Consider the following 16531-nt stretch of genomic DNA (forward strand, 5'->3'; position numbering starts at 1 on the left):
TGTAGTTTTCCTTGTCGAGGTCTTTTGACTCTTTTGTTAGGTATATTCCTAAGTATTTTATTTTTTATTTTTTGTTTTTTTGGCAGCAATTGTAAAAGGGGTTGAGTTCTTGATTTGATTCTCTGCTTGGTCACTGCTGGTATATAGAAGAGCTACTGATTTGTGTACATTAATCTTGTATCTGGACATTTTGCTGAATTCTTTTATCAGTTCTGGGAACTTTCTGGAGGAGTCTTTAGGTACTAAAATCTTTAGGGTTTTCAAGTTAAACGATCATATCATCAGCAGACAGTGACAGTTTGACTTCCTTTTTACCAGTTTGGATCACCTTTATTTCCTTCTCTTGTCTGATTACTCTGGCTAGGACTTCTAGTACTATGTTGAAGAGGAGTGGTGAGAGTGGGCATCCTTATCTTGTTCCAGTTTTCAGAGGGAATGCTTTCAACTTTTCCCCATTCAGTATTATGTTGGTTGTGAGTTTGTCAAAAATGGCTTTTATTACATTGAGGTATGTCCCTTGTATGCTGATTTTGCTGAGAGTGTTAATTATAAAGGATGCTGAATTTTGTCAAATGCTTCTTCTGCATCTGTTGAGATGATCATGCAATTTTTCTTTTTAATTCTGTTTATGTAGAGTATCACATTTATTGACTTGCATAAACCATCTCTGAGTCCCTGGTATGAAACCCACTTGATCATGGTGGATTATCTTTTTGATATGTTGTTGGATTCAGTTAACTAGCATTTTGTTATAGATTTTAGCATCTATATTTATCAAGGATATTGGTCTGTAGTTTTCTTTTTTGGTTATATCCTTTCCTGGTTTTGGTGATGCTGGCTTCATAGAATGTATTAGGGAGGGTTCTCTCTTTTTCTATCTTGTGGAATAGTGTCAAAAGGATCAGTATCAATTCTTCTTTGAATATCTGGTTGAATTCTGCTGTGAATCCATCAGGTCCTGGGCCTTTTTTTGTTGGTAATCCCTTAATTACCATTTCATTCTCACTGCTTGCTATTGGTCTGTTCAGGTTATCTAATTTTTCCTGATTTAAGCTGGGAGAGTTGTATTTTTTCCTGGAATTTATCCATCTTTTCTAGGTTTTCCAGTTTATGTGCATAAAGGTGTTCGTAGTACTCTTGAATGATCTTTTGTATTTCAGTGGTGTCAGTTATAGCATCCCCCATTTTGTTTCTTAATGAAGTAATTTGGATTTTATCTCTTCTATTCTTGGTTAATCTTGCTAATGGTCTATCAATTTTATTTATATTTTTAAATAACCAGCTTTTTGTTTTATTTATCTTTTGGGGTTTTTTTCTTTTAATTTTATTTAGTTCTTCTCTGTTCTTGGTTATTTCCTTTCTTCTCCTGGGTTTGGGTTTGGTTTGTCCTTGTTTCTCTAGTTCCTTGAGGTTTTACCTTAGAATGTCAGTTTGTGTTCTTTCAGTCTTTTTGACATAGGCGTTAGGGCTATGAACTTTCCTCTTAGCACCGCATTTGCTGTATCCCAAAAGTTTTGATAGGTTTGTCATTATTGTTGTTCAGTCCAGATAATTTTTTAACTTCCATCTTGACTTCATTTTTGACCCAATACTCATTCAGGAGTAGCTTATTTAGTTTTTATGTATTTGCATGGTTTTGAAGGTTCCTTTTGGAGTTGATTTCCAGGTTTATTCAATGTGGTCTGAGAGAGTACTTGATATAGTTTCAATTTTCTTAAATTTATTGAGGCTTATTTTATGGCCTATCATATGGTCTATCTTGGAGTAAGTTCCGTGCACTGTTGAATAGAATGTGTATTCTGCAGTTGTTGGATGAAATATTCTGTATATATTGGTTAAGTCCATTTGTTCCAAGTACAGTTTAAATCCATTGTTTCTTTATTGGCTTTCTGTCTGGATGACCTGTCTAGTGCTGTCAGTGGAATGTTGAAGTCCTCACTATTATTGTGTTGCTGTCTCTCTCATTTCTTAGGTCTATTAGTAATTGTTTTATAAATTTGGTACCTCCAGGAGTTAGGCGCATATATGTTTAGGATTGTGATATTTTCCTGCTGCACAACCTTTTTTACCATTATATAATGTCCCTCTTTGTCTCTTTTAACTGCTGTTGCTTTAAAGTTTGCTTTGTCTGATATAAAAATCACTACCCCTGCTGGCTTTTGGTGTACATTTGCATGAAATGCCCTTTTCTAACACATTACTTTAAGTTTATGTGAGTCCTTATGTGTTAGGTGAATCTCCTGAAGGCAGCAGATACTTGGTTGGTGAGATCTTATCTATTCTGCTGTTCTGTATCTTTTAAGTGGAGCATTTAGGTCATTTACATTCAGTGTCAGTATGAGATGTGTGGTACTGTTGCATTCATCGTGCTATTTGCTGCCTGTGTACCTTGTTTTTTTTTGTTTTTGGTTTTGGTTTTTATCTTGTATTTTTGTTTTATAGGTCCTATGTGATTTATGCTTTAAAGAGGTTCTGTTTTGATGTTTCCAGGATTTGTTTCAAGATTTAGAGCTCCTTTTAGCAGCTCTTGTAGTGCCGGCTTGCTAGGGGCCAATTCTCTCAGCATTTGTTTGTCTGAAAACAACTGTATCTTTCCTTCATATGTGATGCTTAGCTTGCTGGATACAAAATTTTTGGCTAATAATTGTTTTGTTTGAGGAGGCTAAAGATAAGGGCTCAATCTTTTCTAGCTCGCAGGGTTTCTGCTGAGAAATCTGCTGCTAATCTGATAGGTTTTCCTTTATAGGTTACCCAGTGCCTTTGCCTCTCAGCTCTTAGAATTCTTTCTTTTGTCTTAACTCTAGATAACCTGGTAACAATGTGCCTAGGTGATGATTTATTTGTGATGAATTGCCCAGGTGTTCTTTGTGCTTCTTGTATTTAAATATCTAGGTCTCTAGCAAGGCTGGGGAAGTTTTCCTCAATTATTCCCTCAAATACGTTTTCCCAAACTTTTAGATTTCTCTTCTTCCTCAGGAACACCGATTATTCTTAGGTTTGGTCATTTAACATAATCCCAGACTTCTTGGAAGCTTTGTTCCTATTTTCTTTTTTTTTCTTTGCCTGCATTGAATTGGGTTAATTCAAAGACCTTGTCTTCAAGTTCTGCATTTCTTTCTTCTACTTGTTCAATTTTATTGCTGAGACTTTCCAGAGCGTTTTGCATTTCTATGAGTTTGTCCAATGTTTCCTGAAGTTTTGATTGTTTTTTCTTTATGCTATCTATTTCCTTGAATATTTCTCCTTTCACTTCTTGTGTCGTTTCCTTGTGTCAGATTTCCTTGCCTTGGGCTTCACCTTTCTCTAGTGCCTCCCTGATTAGCTTAATAACTAACCTCCTGAATTCTTTTTCAGGTAAATCAGAGATTTTTTCTTGGTTTAGATCCATTGTTAGTGAACTAGTGTTCCTTTGGGGGGGGGGGGTGTTAAAGAGCCTTGCTTTGTCATATTACCAGAGTTGGTTTTCTGGTTCCTTCTCATTTGGGTTCCTTCTTATCCTGTCAGAGGGAAGGTCCATTGCTGAAGGCTGTTGTTCAGATTCTTTTGTCCCACAGGATGCTCCCTTAATGTAGTACTCTCCCTGATTTCCTATGGATGTGGTTCCTGTTAGCTGAGCTGAAGTGATTGTTATCTCTCTCCTGGGTCTAGCCACGCAACAAGTCTACCCGGCTCTGAGCTGATACTGGGGATTGTCTGCACAGAGTCCTGTGATGTGAACCATCTATGGGTCTCTCAGCCATGGATACCAGCACAGTATTTGGGGTGTCTCCTGCGTCCTCCAGGAGCCGTCCACTTCCTTCAGAGGGTCTGTGGGTCCTCTCAGGATTCCTGGTTCATTCTTGAAGTCTAGATCTATTTTTTAAAAGGCTAATCCTAACACCATTTACTGAGTAACATTCTTTTTTTCATTGTTCTGTAATGCTTCCTCTGTTGTAAATTAAGATCCCGTAAATGCTTTAGTCTTTGCTAGACTTTCTTTTTCTCCTGTTGTTTTAAAATTTTCTCTCCCAACAAGATATCATATTGTGTAAGTACTATATGTTCATAGTAAGCATTTTTATCTGGTACTGAATAATAGTGAGAATGCTTCAAAATTTCACTTTAAGTATGCTATTAGGTACTGTATAGCTTTTTGGCTGACTTATTTTTGTCAGGTTAAGAAAACTGCTCTCTATTTCTAGTTTATTAAGATAGTTTATCACAAGTATTAGCCTATAAATAATGGTTTTTCTGCACATTAGAATAATCATTTGATTCCCACTTTTAAATTATTAATGCAGTAGATTATATTGGTAGATCTGCCTGGTATTAAACTATCCTTACATTCTTGATCTAAATCTTATTTGAATGGGATGTGTTACTGTATTCTCTCTCTCTCTCTCTCTCTCTCTCTCTCTGTATCTCTCTTCCTCTTTTCATCTCTCCTCTGGAACATCTTAAAGCATATTTTGGTAAATTTGCTTTTTATAGTTATTGATTTTCAGAAATATTTCTTTGAGAAGTTAAAAATGCAAAAGTTTTATTTCACTTTGTTTCAAATATAGTAATTATCTACAAACAAGAATCGTCCATTTTCTACCTATTGAGACTCAAAACATTCACAGAACATAAACCTACTTGTTTCAAATATAGTCGTTATCTAAGAATAAGGATTGTCCATTTTCTACATATTGTGAATGAAAACATTCAAAGAACATAAGCCCAAAATATCTCTTTCTTTTGTTTCTAACCTGTGGGAAGGCTGTCACTTTTCTAAAAGTCATGATCAGGCTGAGCTTCACTCCCCTTTCCTGGGCTCTCTGGTAGAATATGCCCTCCTAAGTCCTCCCTAGTGTGAGTCCACCCCTGTCCCCACCCATCCCTTCCCTCCACCACCGCAGTTGTTTCTTAATGCAGCAGAAGGCTGCAACAACCACAAACTACCTTGCCCGTGCTCAACCCATGCCCATGTCCTCCTGCACCCCCCAGTCAGACTATCCACTCCCACAACAACCAATATCAGTGTTCCCATTTTTCGTGTATTATTTATCCTTCTCTCAAATAAAACAGATCTAGCACATTTTAATTATCCTTTACGACAGTCTCTACTGTTTTCCTTGTTTTTGTTGTCTAGAATTTACTTTCATCTTCTGATCCACATGAAATTTGTTCCATGTTGTGTTTTACAAGCAATATCTAGTTGAATTACCCACCATGTTTTACTTTTTTCTCACCATTAGTTCATTCGTCTGATAAATTCTTATTGCATGCCTTGTGTTGGCCTGCTATTATACATGCCTGGAAATATAGGAGTCAACAAATTTGTCTCTGAACTCATGTAGTTGACAATCTAATTAGAGAACAAAGATGATAAACAAGTAAACAGGTAAATATATATCAAAAATAAGTGCCATGGAGAAAAAATAAGTAGTATAAGGGTTGTTATTTATCTAGGTTGTCAGGCAAGGGCCTGTTACAGATGTGTGACATTTGAATGCATACTTGAAGGAAGTCTGGGAGAAAAGTATCCCAGGTAGAGGGAATACCATATACTAATTGGGATCTTCAAGGAACATCAAAGCGGCCAGTTTTGTTGGAGCAGGATGAGCAAGAAGAACGTAGTGGTAAATGGAGGCAGAGATAGTGGGTGAGAGTGGGGTTGAGAAAAAAATCAGATAGGACTTTCAGACCCCTGTAAATACTTGGTCATTTACTCTAAGTGAGACAGGATGCCATGACAGGGTCCTGAAAAAAAAAGGGGGACATGTTCTTATTTTAGTGAGACCAATTTGAGTGTTGGGGATAAGGAGATTCAAAAGCAAAAGCAGGTAGGCCATTAAGAAACTGTTATAATAATCCAGATAAATGTTGGTGGCTTGGGTAAGGGAGATAAAGATGGAGATGATAAGAAGTGATCGCATTCTGGATGTAATCTGAAGGCATGTCTGAGAGGATTAGTTGACAGAGTGTTAGTTATGGGGTATCAGTGAAAGAATAGAGGAAAGACCTGAGAATCTGAAAAGATGAAGGTGATATGAAATGGCCTACAGTCTTGAATGAGTAGATTAGGAAGTAAAATTGAAAGTCTGGTTATGGGTTTTATAAGTTTGAGATACCTATAAAACATTCAAATAAATTATTAAAGAGTGAACTGGGTATATGAGCCTGTAATTCAAGAAAGAGGTCTGGATTAAAGTTACGATTTGGACAAAATTGTCCTACATATGCCATTAGTGTCATGATTCCAAATGAGATAATCTAGGGAATAATCATAGAGAAAAAAGGAGAGGAGGATAATTTCTGGTGATATTTCAATGCTAAGTGGTTGGGAAAATGAAGAGAACACAGTGAAGTTGACCAAGATGAAGTATTTACTGACGTGGAAGAATCAATGGGGAATGCTGTTCGAGATACAAAATTAAGATAGTGTGTCAAAGAAGGGGGAGTGATCCGTTGTGGCAAGTGTTATTCATTGGTTAAATAAGATGATTAAGAATTTGCCACAATGTGGAAGTCATTGGTGATTAGAGCAAAACTATTCCACTGGTGTGGGGGAGATTAAAGCCTGATTTGAATAAGTTTAAGAAATTGGGCAAAGAGGAATTAAAGACAGGAGAATAAGACAATTTCTTCAAGAAGTTTTGATTTAGAGGGGAGCAGAGAAATGGGTCAGTAACTTCATGGGCAGTAACTGAAATAGGAGAAAAGGTCTTTTCCTCTTTTTTAAAAAGGAGAGAATTTTAGTGCACACTTAAGGTGATTCTTTTCTTCCTGCAAAATTTTTCAAAATTCTATACATGTATATTTCTATTCCAGTCGTTTCTGGGGTACAAGTGATTTTTGGTTATAAGGTTGAATTGTATGGTGGTGGTAAAGTCTGAGATTTTAGTTCATCCATCACCCAGGTAGTGTACATTGCACCCAATATACACTTTTTGTTTTGTCCCTCAGCCCCCCTACCCTCTCCTCAGTCTCCAGTGTACATTATGCCTTTGCATACCCATAGCTTAGCTCCCACTTATAAGCAAGAACTTCATGGTATTTGATTTTCCATTCCTGAGTTAATTCTTTTAGAATAATGGCCTCCAGCTCCATCCAAGTTCCTGCAAAATACATTATTTCCTTCCTTTTTTATGGCTGAGTAGTATTCCATGGTGTACATATACCACATTTTATTTATCCCCTTATTGTTTGATGGGCACCTAAGTTGTTTCTACATCTTTGCAATTGTGAACTGTGCTGTGATAAACATACATGAGCAGGTATCTTTTTGATATAATGACTTATTTTCCTTTAAGTTGATACCCAGTAGTGAGATTGCTGGATTGAATGGTAGATCTGCTTTTAGTTCTTTGAGAAATTTCCATATTGTTTTCCATAGAGGTTGTACTAATTTACATCACTACCAGCAGTGTGTAAGTAATCCTTTTTGACTACGTCTACACCAACATTTATTGTTTGTTTTGGGTTTTTGTTTTTGTTTTTGTCTTTTTATAATGTCCATTCTGGCTAGGATAAGGTGGCATATCATATGGTTTTAATTTGCATTTTCCTCCTTTACGTATTATTTAATGAGAGTCTTTTGGTGGTAAAGTATCTTAGTTTTCATGTGTGCTCACATACACATACACAGAGTCTTTAGTGACAGGCTAGTTGGGTATCAAATTCTGAATTGATTTTTTTTTCTCTAATACTTTTAAAGTTTATTTTTGTCCTGGCATCTGTTGTTACTAAAGAAAAATCTTCCACTAGTCCATTTGAGTTCATTAGTAGGTAATCTGTCTCTTATTTTAAGTACTTTTAAAGATTTTTCTGTATCTTGATGCCATATGATAGATCTACTTTTTATTATACTTTACTTAGTAATTACTGTGGACTTTTAATCTGCTAACTCAATTATTTGATTTTATAAAATTATCAGTAATGACCTTTTCTATAACTGATTCTTTACAGTTGAATTAAATCCTCTCTTTCTGGAATTCCCATCATATGTGTGTTGGAGCTTCTCAATCTGCCCTCCAAGGCTCGTAACTGCTCTTTTAAATTTTTCAGTACTACTGTCTTAATTAAAAAAAAAAAACCTAATATTGCAGTGTTTGGCACAGAAGAAGAAGTTCAAAGTACAACTTTGCAGTGCCACGTTGACCAGCTATTCTGGCATTGGTTATTCTTTAAAGTTATTTTTAAGGTTAATATACCTTATCAGGCAGCAGGTCTCAAAACCTAGGGAAGCTTAAAAGCCTAAAGGAAGCCTGGAAAAAATCAAGCTAATTAAAATGCTCTTTCCCATTTTCTCTTCCTCCTATGTCCTCATCCCTAAAGAATAGTGAGGAAGCCTTCCTTAAAAAGATATGTATAAAATAGCAGAAAGAAAAAGGGGATCCAGCAAACATGCGAAGACATACTTAGATAATTCACAGTAAATGTTCCAAATAATATTCAGCCTCACTAATTCTCAAATAAATGTAAAACAATGGCAGATCATTTTTATCCATTAAATTAGTGGCAATAGGAGGAAAAGAACATTTTGCTGACAATTGTAAGAGTGAAATTGAAATTCTCTTCTTGTCTGGTTTGAATCTAAATTAGGACAGTTTGAAAGCAATTGGGTCATATCTATGAAAAATCTCATAAACATTCTACCCTTCCATGTAGCAACATTGCTTCTGTGAATCAACCATTAGGCAATAAATGGAAATAACAAACCAAATTTCCCTCCACCTCCCAAGAGATGTTTATTGTAACATTACTGATAATATTGAAAAATTAGAAGCAGTCTATATCAGCGACCCACCCTTGTTTTGACTGTCACTTACCATAAGAAAATATTAGGTCTACAAAGTAACCCACCAGCCACACCCATGCGTCAAAAACTTCCATATAAGGAAACTGTTCAATCCATTCCATTTATTTAAACAAGCCAATAAACAAAGCTGGTTTTGATCCACTAAACTGATCCTAAAACCTAGGAGTAGGTTATGACTCACAGTTTGAAAAGCACCAATCTGAATGTCCTATGAAAGGCATATGATGGAATATGAATTAAATTTGATATTCACAATTTTTTATTTTGTTTTTGTTTGGGGGTAGTTGGAGGGGTACTATGTTTCTTCAGCCAGCAAGGAAGATAATGTTTCCAGTTAACTCCATATAATGGGGATTTACTGTAATGATATCAGCTCTGTTCTACTATGCCCAGTCATTCTCATGTATCTATCTCTCAATATACCACGGGTCCTTTATGGATTCTTTTGTGATGTCTTCAAGCTCCCTGTCCACTCTCTTGCAACTTGTCCAAGCTGATAGAACCTGCCTGAATCACTCAACATCTGATTTCAAGCATTTTATCTTGGTCAGCCTTTGGTATTAGGACTTCATTCTCAATCTAATCAATTAATATTAGCTGAGCTAGGTTGATTTCATTTGAATCAACAAAGAATTGCTGAAAGCTGCATTTCCTAGAAAATGTGGCAATATAATTGGCAGGTACTTGAGAGTCTCTAATGTTAAATGGAAAAAAAATGAAAAATAATAAAAGAGACAACTTTTTATATGGAGTCTGTTTTCAGTTTTATTTAGATATTTTGTTGAGACAAAAAAGGAATCCAGAATTTATTTTATACTATATTGTATAAAATAAATTTCTACATAAGCAAGTATTATGCATTTGTAATCAGAAAAAATATCAAAATTAGCTCTGTGGAAAATGATCATCTTGCAAGCGAGTATCATGTACCCCTACTCTTGATTTAGCTCATCTTCTTGATGTAAATATGAAGTGTCTGCGACTGAAATTCTGTTTGAAGCAGAAACCTTCATGTTTGTCTTACAAATACCATCTCAGAGTACGTTGCTCAGTATAAAACTTATTTTGGGGGTTGGGTACAAAAACCTGCAAAGATATAGTCCAGGCTTCTTTTCCCAAGGTCCTTCACTTTCCTACTCTTAGTGTAACCATTATTTTGTAAAATTTGATAAGACCCCTAATAACTTGGGGTTTGGGAATTTGATCTGAAGTAACATGGCTCAGAGTATCACCTATTTTTTATTAAACCCAAAAAAAATTTCTATCTGACAAAGATGTGCATTTATGTGGGCCTTAATAATTCCCCCAAATAAAACTATTCATAAGTTCTAACAGTTCCAAATACTTCTGGTTTCAGCACACTAATAGGATTTATAACTGTCTTAGATAAGGAGCAGTATCTTCTAAAGCTCATGGAAAAGCCATATCAGAATGCCATGTGTTCAGGTACATTATCTTTTCTTTATGATATCAAGAATAAAATCTTGGCTTATGTTTTTACACAAGTCTTGTGTGATTACTCTTTCCCATTACTCGTTCAATTGAGCCTGACAAATGAGGTGAAAAAAGCTTTCTCTTTCAAGGATGAACTAGAAAGACCTAGGCTGGCTGGTCACAAAACCACTGACTAGTTGGCCCTTTGTCTTTTTATAACCCCTCATTGTCTGGGATCCAACATCATAGTGAGTCTCAGACATGTTCCTCAAGTCTAGATAGACCTCATCCATGTGTTCGGTGATCCAGCCCATCAGCATCCAAGCCAGCAGTGTGAGGAGGGGAAGTGTAGGGGATGCTCATTGCCCTGAAGGATGCATATGCCACTTCCAGTCAGGTCCTGCTCGCCAGAACATAGTCATGTGACCACAGTTAGCCACAAGGTTGGCTGAGAAATGCCTTTCGCTAAGTTCTATCACTAGCTGAAAATAGGAGGAGTGAAAGTTGGGATAACTAGTAATATCAGTTAGTCCAAGTCATGGATTGTGGTATTAATTCCATAAGCAAGGAAAGTCATTTAAATGTTTTATGCAGAGGGATACCATGATGAGAATTATGTTTCAAAGCGTATTTCTGTGTGTGAGAGAGAGAGACTGAAAGAGAGAGTGAGATAAATGGATTAGAGAGAATTTGTCTGGGTATTAAGAGGCCATTCTCAAATCCAAGTGAGAAATGGTGGCTAGTAACAGTAGTGAGGATAAAGGGGGATGGAATGGACTCAAAAGATACAGAAGAGATAACATCAAAAGGTGAAACAGGGGTAGAGGAGGAAGAAAAGACATCCAACTAACTCCTAAATTTCTGATTTATACTGCAAATTCTGGAGATCAGGTGTTTATGGACCACTGAGTTTAGTTTTAGAAATGTGCTTTAGAGGTATTTGTCAGATAGGTGGTTTCTACACATTCAAAATAAGATTTCTAAACATATTAGCCACAAATTCACTATCAGCAAAATTCTCAAATCTGGTCATTGTCAACTAAACTATTAAAATGAATTTTCCCCTCTGAGTGTTTCTCATCTTAAAGGGTTTGTATGTATTACATGTCACAGAATGGTTTATTGCATATAAACATGGGAAAGCAAGCCAGGCAGAAGAAGTCTTATAACCAGCTAAAGGCCCAGCTAATAAATCATGAACAGTCTTCTTGTGTTAATAGTGTGGACAGGACTGTTGGTCACACACAGGAAAATGAGTCACACAGTCTTGTGTGTACAGCAACTCACTCCACACTCAGTGGTGGGAATGATTGTTCTAACCGTGTGAGTGGCTACAAGAATTATGGCAAAGCTCCAGAGCTAGAAAGCTGGTCTTTTTTTTTTTTTTTCAATGTCACTCGAGTATGTAATTCACTAAATGTTTAGTATTTTATACCTTTTAGTTGACTTGTGAGCCCTTTCTAAAAGAGGTATATTTCCCTCTATTAGAAGGTAATCAAAAAAACCCTAAACTGCATTTTCTAAATGCTGTGTTCTCCTGCCCAATTGACCAAAATATACTTAGTTGATTAGGACTTTGAAGGGTTGGGGTGAGGGGACTAAATTAAGATGCAGGAATTTCAGTTTTCTAGGGGTTTTCTAGTCAACTACTTTATACTGCTGACAAATGGTTAAATGTTTACAGTGAAACTAAGTATGCTAGGATTTCTAATGAGCAATGAAATTTTAGAATTCATTTACTCATTAATTTCTTCATTTACAAGATGTACAATGTGCTGTCTTCTGGGCATTTGGGATACTTTAATGAGGTAGCAGTGAGTACAACGGATGGTCACTTCTGCCTTTGTTCTTCTACTCTTTAGAGAAGGGAAAGGACCAAGATTCAGATACCCTATCACTGCTTTCAACCCATCCACATCAGAGCCTTTGTTGAGTTCTAATGCTTAGCCCTCTTCTCAGCTAATTTGGCTGCCTCCATTGTAATAGGCCTCATGAGACTCCAGCCCAGGCCTGGCCTTTGGTTCAGCAGGCAGAGCTCAGAGAGGTACTGGGCAAAGGTCAGGGGATTTATTATATGAGGCAATGGTCGGGTGTGATTTAATTTACTCCTCTGGTACCAGATATGTGTGTGTGTGCATGAGAGAGAGAGATTGAGGATGATTGATTTTGGAGGAATTTTTGTGAAGGTTTATATATCAAAGCAGAAAGACCAAGAAGTTAGAGATTAATACATGCCAAGTCGTGACCAACAAACTTCTGTGGGATCCCACCTCCAACCCCTCCCTCTCTGCCAGATTTTAACCAAATCAGTGTGATGTGATCTGCTTGCATATATGAGTGAAAGAAAAAGGAAATTTAAAAAGTTCTTGATATAAAGCCTGGAGGAAACAATACGAAAATCCAGCCTCTATTTCAGCAATATCTGCCGGACTATTGGTTAGTATTCCCTTACTGTTATTTATTGTTTGATTAAAAGGCTGATAGTCAGGGTTTTGGTTTTTTTTTTTCCTACTTACTTTCGCATTTTTTAGATATAAATCTTTAACGTGGCTTTGACCAGATGTTTTCCTTTCTCCTCCCACTTCATTCTTCCCTCTTCTGGGTTAATTTCTCTCATTGTTCTCTCTTCCCCTTACTTCTCTGCCCTTTTCCTTTCTACTCTAAGCGAAACTTCTATTTTCGTGCACTGGAGTTTATAAAGTATTCTTATTAGGCAAAGAAAGCCTTTGGCTGCCTTCCTCCTTGTCTGGTCACCATCAAGATATAATTTTGGTTTTCAAAGGTTGTTCTCTGAAGGAAGAACTAGTTTTCTGAGCATTGAGACAGCAGATACATTTTGAGAAAGTCAACAGGGATGGTAATTTGCATTAAGTAGGAAATACTTAAGGGTTTTAATTCTGTTCCATGTGTTACATTTCAACAGTTTACATTAAGAAAAGTATTGTAAAGAGAAGTGATACAACAGTTGCATGTTTATTTTGTATCTTTAGTCTGAGAGATGGTCAGTACTTTGAAGGAAAGAGAAATAAGGCTTTGTCTCCTGCTGCTTCTTATGCCTCTTTGCAGATTAACTCTGATGCTTTGAGTGTCTTACTGCATTGCCTGATTAAAACCCATCCCATAATGCCTGATGTGATGGGAAACACCACTTACTCTATCTCAATGGAAAGCATTCAGATGAACTTTCAACAGAAGGACATGCTCCCGCCTCTTCCAAACACCTCTTTTAAAACCGTGTCTATGGGCCTTTCTTCATGTCTTCAACAATTTGTTCAAAACTGGTTGTGCTAGGTAGTGGGCAATATAAAGATGATCACAGGAAAGAGATGACAATATCACTGATTCCTTATAGTGCTATAATAAGGGTTTGTCAAGGTTGTGATAGAAGTAGACAGGAGAGGCACCTGACTTCACTTGGGTGTGGGGTTTTTGCTAAGGTGCGTCTAAGTTGAAGTGTCCTTGAGCTGAGGTTTAGGGGAATGAGTAGCAAAGATGGATTAAATGAGAAGAGGATAGGTGGCCGCGGGGCCGGAGGTGTGAATAGCCTGGAACCTTCTGAGAAGATTCCTTTGTAGACAGAAGAAAGGGGAGATTTGTGGAAATGCTGGAAGATAAGGTAGGAAGGGGCCACATCAGATCACACATGGCTGGCTGTACCTCTCTAAAAGTTTATGATTTGTACTGGGGGATTTGAAACAGAGGCTATAAATTGGCAGTTTAAGAAAATCACTGTGGTGTTAGTGGGAAGAATAGATTTTTGCAAGATTCTAACTAGGATTATTTTCAAAAATTTACGCCCAGTTTAGTCCAGATGTCAGGGCTAGTTTGGAGTAAATTTCTTTCTTTAATTACTCCAGGGCTCTTGTATTGCTTCAGAGAAAGTAGAAAGGGGAACTCACCCTCATTCAGGGAGGGTAGGCGAGCGACCAGCCAGCTGGGGAAGGCCAAAGAGCCAGGTCACCTTGTGCCCATACTTGTTATGATTTGTTTGTACTGTCTGCTGGATGATCAATGATATTAGCTACGACAGCACATATGAGCCCGGGGTAAGTGTGTCTTCTTGCTACTTGAAGTGCTTCTTGAAAATAGTGACAGGCTGAAGACAACACGGAATACTGAAAAAGCCCATTGGACAGGGGACAGGAGACCTGGTGCTGCTCCCAGCTTGGCCAGCACCAGCTCCGGGGGCTTAGACACATTACTTCACCTCTCTGGGCTTAACTTACCCATTTATAAAATGCAACCTTTAGACTAACACTGTCCTCGGGGCCTTGTTCAGCCCCTGGCTTCTGTCATTGTGATTCTGCACCGCCCAAGGTTCCCCTGGGCCCCATCACTACTAACTCTAGGCTTCTAGACATGTTGATTCATAGAGAAATAGGAAAGCCATTTATCTTCAGTGAGTGTAAGCCAGAAGTACAGTTGTGTCTTAAGGAATCTAATCTAGTGAACATGGAAAATACTTTTCTAAGGAAAAAAATTGTGATTGGTGTTCTGTCCTGAGCTGATGGCAAAAGGGAAGCAGGAACCACTTCATACATCTCAATCCCTCTGTTTTTTCCTTTTTATCCTCTTGAATTTTTCTGCCTGTTCGTCTTTCAAAAGTGGAGAGGAGTTTGAATGGGGATGCTGAGGAGACTGAGGGTAGCCACCGATGGAAGAGGCTTGACTGGGAAGCCGAGTTCTGCCACCTGACAAAGGGGCATGTGTTCAGTGTTTATTTGGCATAGCAGCTGTTCAGGTGGAGCCCAGGCAGAATTCTGACGTTGTTGGGACCTTCCATACCTTTCTGAAAATCTCTTGCACCAACACCCGGCACCCTCAGGTTATGTTCTGCTTCCCAAAGTTCATCCCCAGGCTCAACTTCTAACCCTCTGTTTTCTCTTTTACCAGAACTAACTTCTAAAGATCCAGAGACAACAACTAGATGGTGGTCTGGATGTTCCTGAGGTGGAAAGAGAACCTCTAGTGCCTCTGGCTGACATTATAGCCACTGACAGGTCCCCTCCCACATGCATACATGTAACATGTTTCTGCTCACTTATCAAATACAGCCCATGCTTTGATGATTGAGGACAGAGTGGGGATTATAAGTTGATGCAGTAGGTCTGTGTCTTGCCCTGAGAACTTCACAAACAGCAACACAGGCACCAAGAACTCATCACTCATCTGTTCCACCCACAGGGGTTTATCATCTTGTGACTTGGATATTGTGGAATATTTTATAGTAAAGGTTAAAAAAAATCAGTGTAGGCACAGAGGAGTTAACAGCTAAGTTGCAGTGGGGAGTATGGAAGGCTTCATGGAGGTGGTGATATTTGAACGTGACTTTGAAGGGTAGGTAGAGTCCTGACTTGTCTGACAGTAGCCTTGAAAGTAGGGGAAACTTGACCATGAAGAAGGCTGTTGAAAGTCTGGAGAACAGAAAAGGTAGGGGACTAAGACTCTAGGAGAAGGTACTACATTCTAGAGAGAATACAGAAGTATAATCCTCCCTCATGGTGACAAGTTAAATGTGAGAAGGGATGGACTAACCAACTGGGTGAACCCTGATCTCATTAAGCAAGATAAGAAATAGAAGAAATGAATCTGCATGTTCATTATGTAGGGATCAGAAGCAGGTAGGAAATGCCGACTTTATTTTAGACAGAGGTTATTTTAGGTACCTGTGGGCATCCAGGTGTATTATTTCCCTATGTCTGAAGCACATGTCCTTTGGTTCTTTAGCATTTTGATGATGATGCTACATGTAAACTTCCCCCTAGGGATTTTCTGTAAGTTTTCTTCCTCATTCGAGAGTAAAGTTTTAACTGGTAACATGATCACAAGTGGTTGAAAAGTTAAAATGCTAGTCATATAACTTTTCAATGAAGGGAGCATGAATGGTTTGGTACTGTTTTACAAGATGTGAAAACTGATTTCACTTAAGTAGACTGTAACATAAAGTGTTTATGTGTCTGTCCCTTTGACTTTCTGGTAGATGTACAGTCTCTCTGAATCAATAGTGGCTCAGACTTCTGATTTCAAACTTCTTCGGGCATCCAACTGGTTTAGGAGAAACACAGCCAGGTCATTGAATTATAATTTCCTGAGTTATGGTGTGGTGGTCCCATAGGACAGTAAACATAAGCCTCCTGGGAACTGAACTTTTAATTCAGGAGGACTGAAAACAAGCTCTTCTGAGTCAAGATTTGCAAGGACATGTGACAAAGATAGACTGGCCTTCCCGCTTCCACACCATCTTTTCCTCCATAAATTCGTGCTCCTTATTTTTCTTCTACCCTAGTCTGTTGTAGATTTTGACCTTGGCTG

General features: G+C 37.8%; 1 protein-coding gene across 6 annotated transcripts in view; it reads left to right on the forward strand.

Annotated features, from left to right (window-relative positions):
• GHR (growth hormone receptor) overlaps positions 1 to 16531 on the forward strand; it is a 307791-nt gene that overhangs the window by 112686 nt on the left and 178574 nt on the right. The window contains exon 1 of one of the 6 annotated variants that reach the window (XM_011966460.1): positions 12168 to 12276. The exons of 2 other annotated variants lie outside the window; for them this stretch is intronic. The gene's annotated coding sequence lies outside the window, so the exon portion shown is untranslated. Of the gene's footprint in view, positions 1 to 12167; positions 12277 to 12337; positions 12656 to 13693; positions 13836 to 14228; positions 14266 to 16531 lie in introns of those variants that run through there. 3 more of the 6 variants (XM_011966468.1, XM_011966476.1, XM_011966484.1) reach the window with 3 other exon arrangements.

The sequence above is a fragment of the Mandrillus leucophaeus genome, unplaced genomic scaffold (assembly GCF_000951045.1).
Source record: "Mandrillus leucophaeus isolate KB7577 unplaced genomic scaffold, Mleu.le_1.0 Scaffold119, whole genome shotgun sequence".
NCBI classification, from domain to species: domain Eukaryota; kingdom Metazoa; phylum Chordata; class Mammalia; order Primates; family Cercopithecidae; genus Mandrillus; species Mandrillus leucophaeus.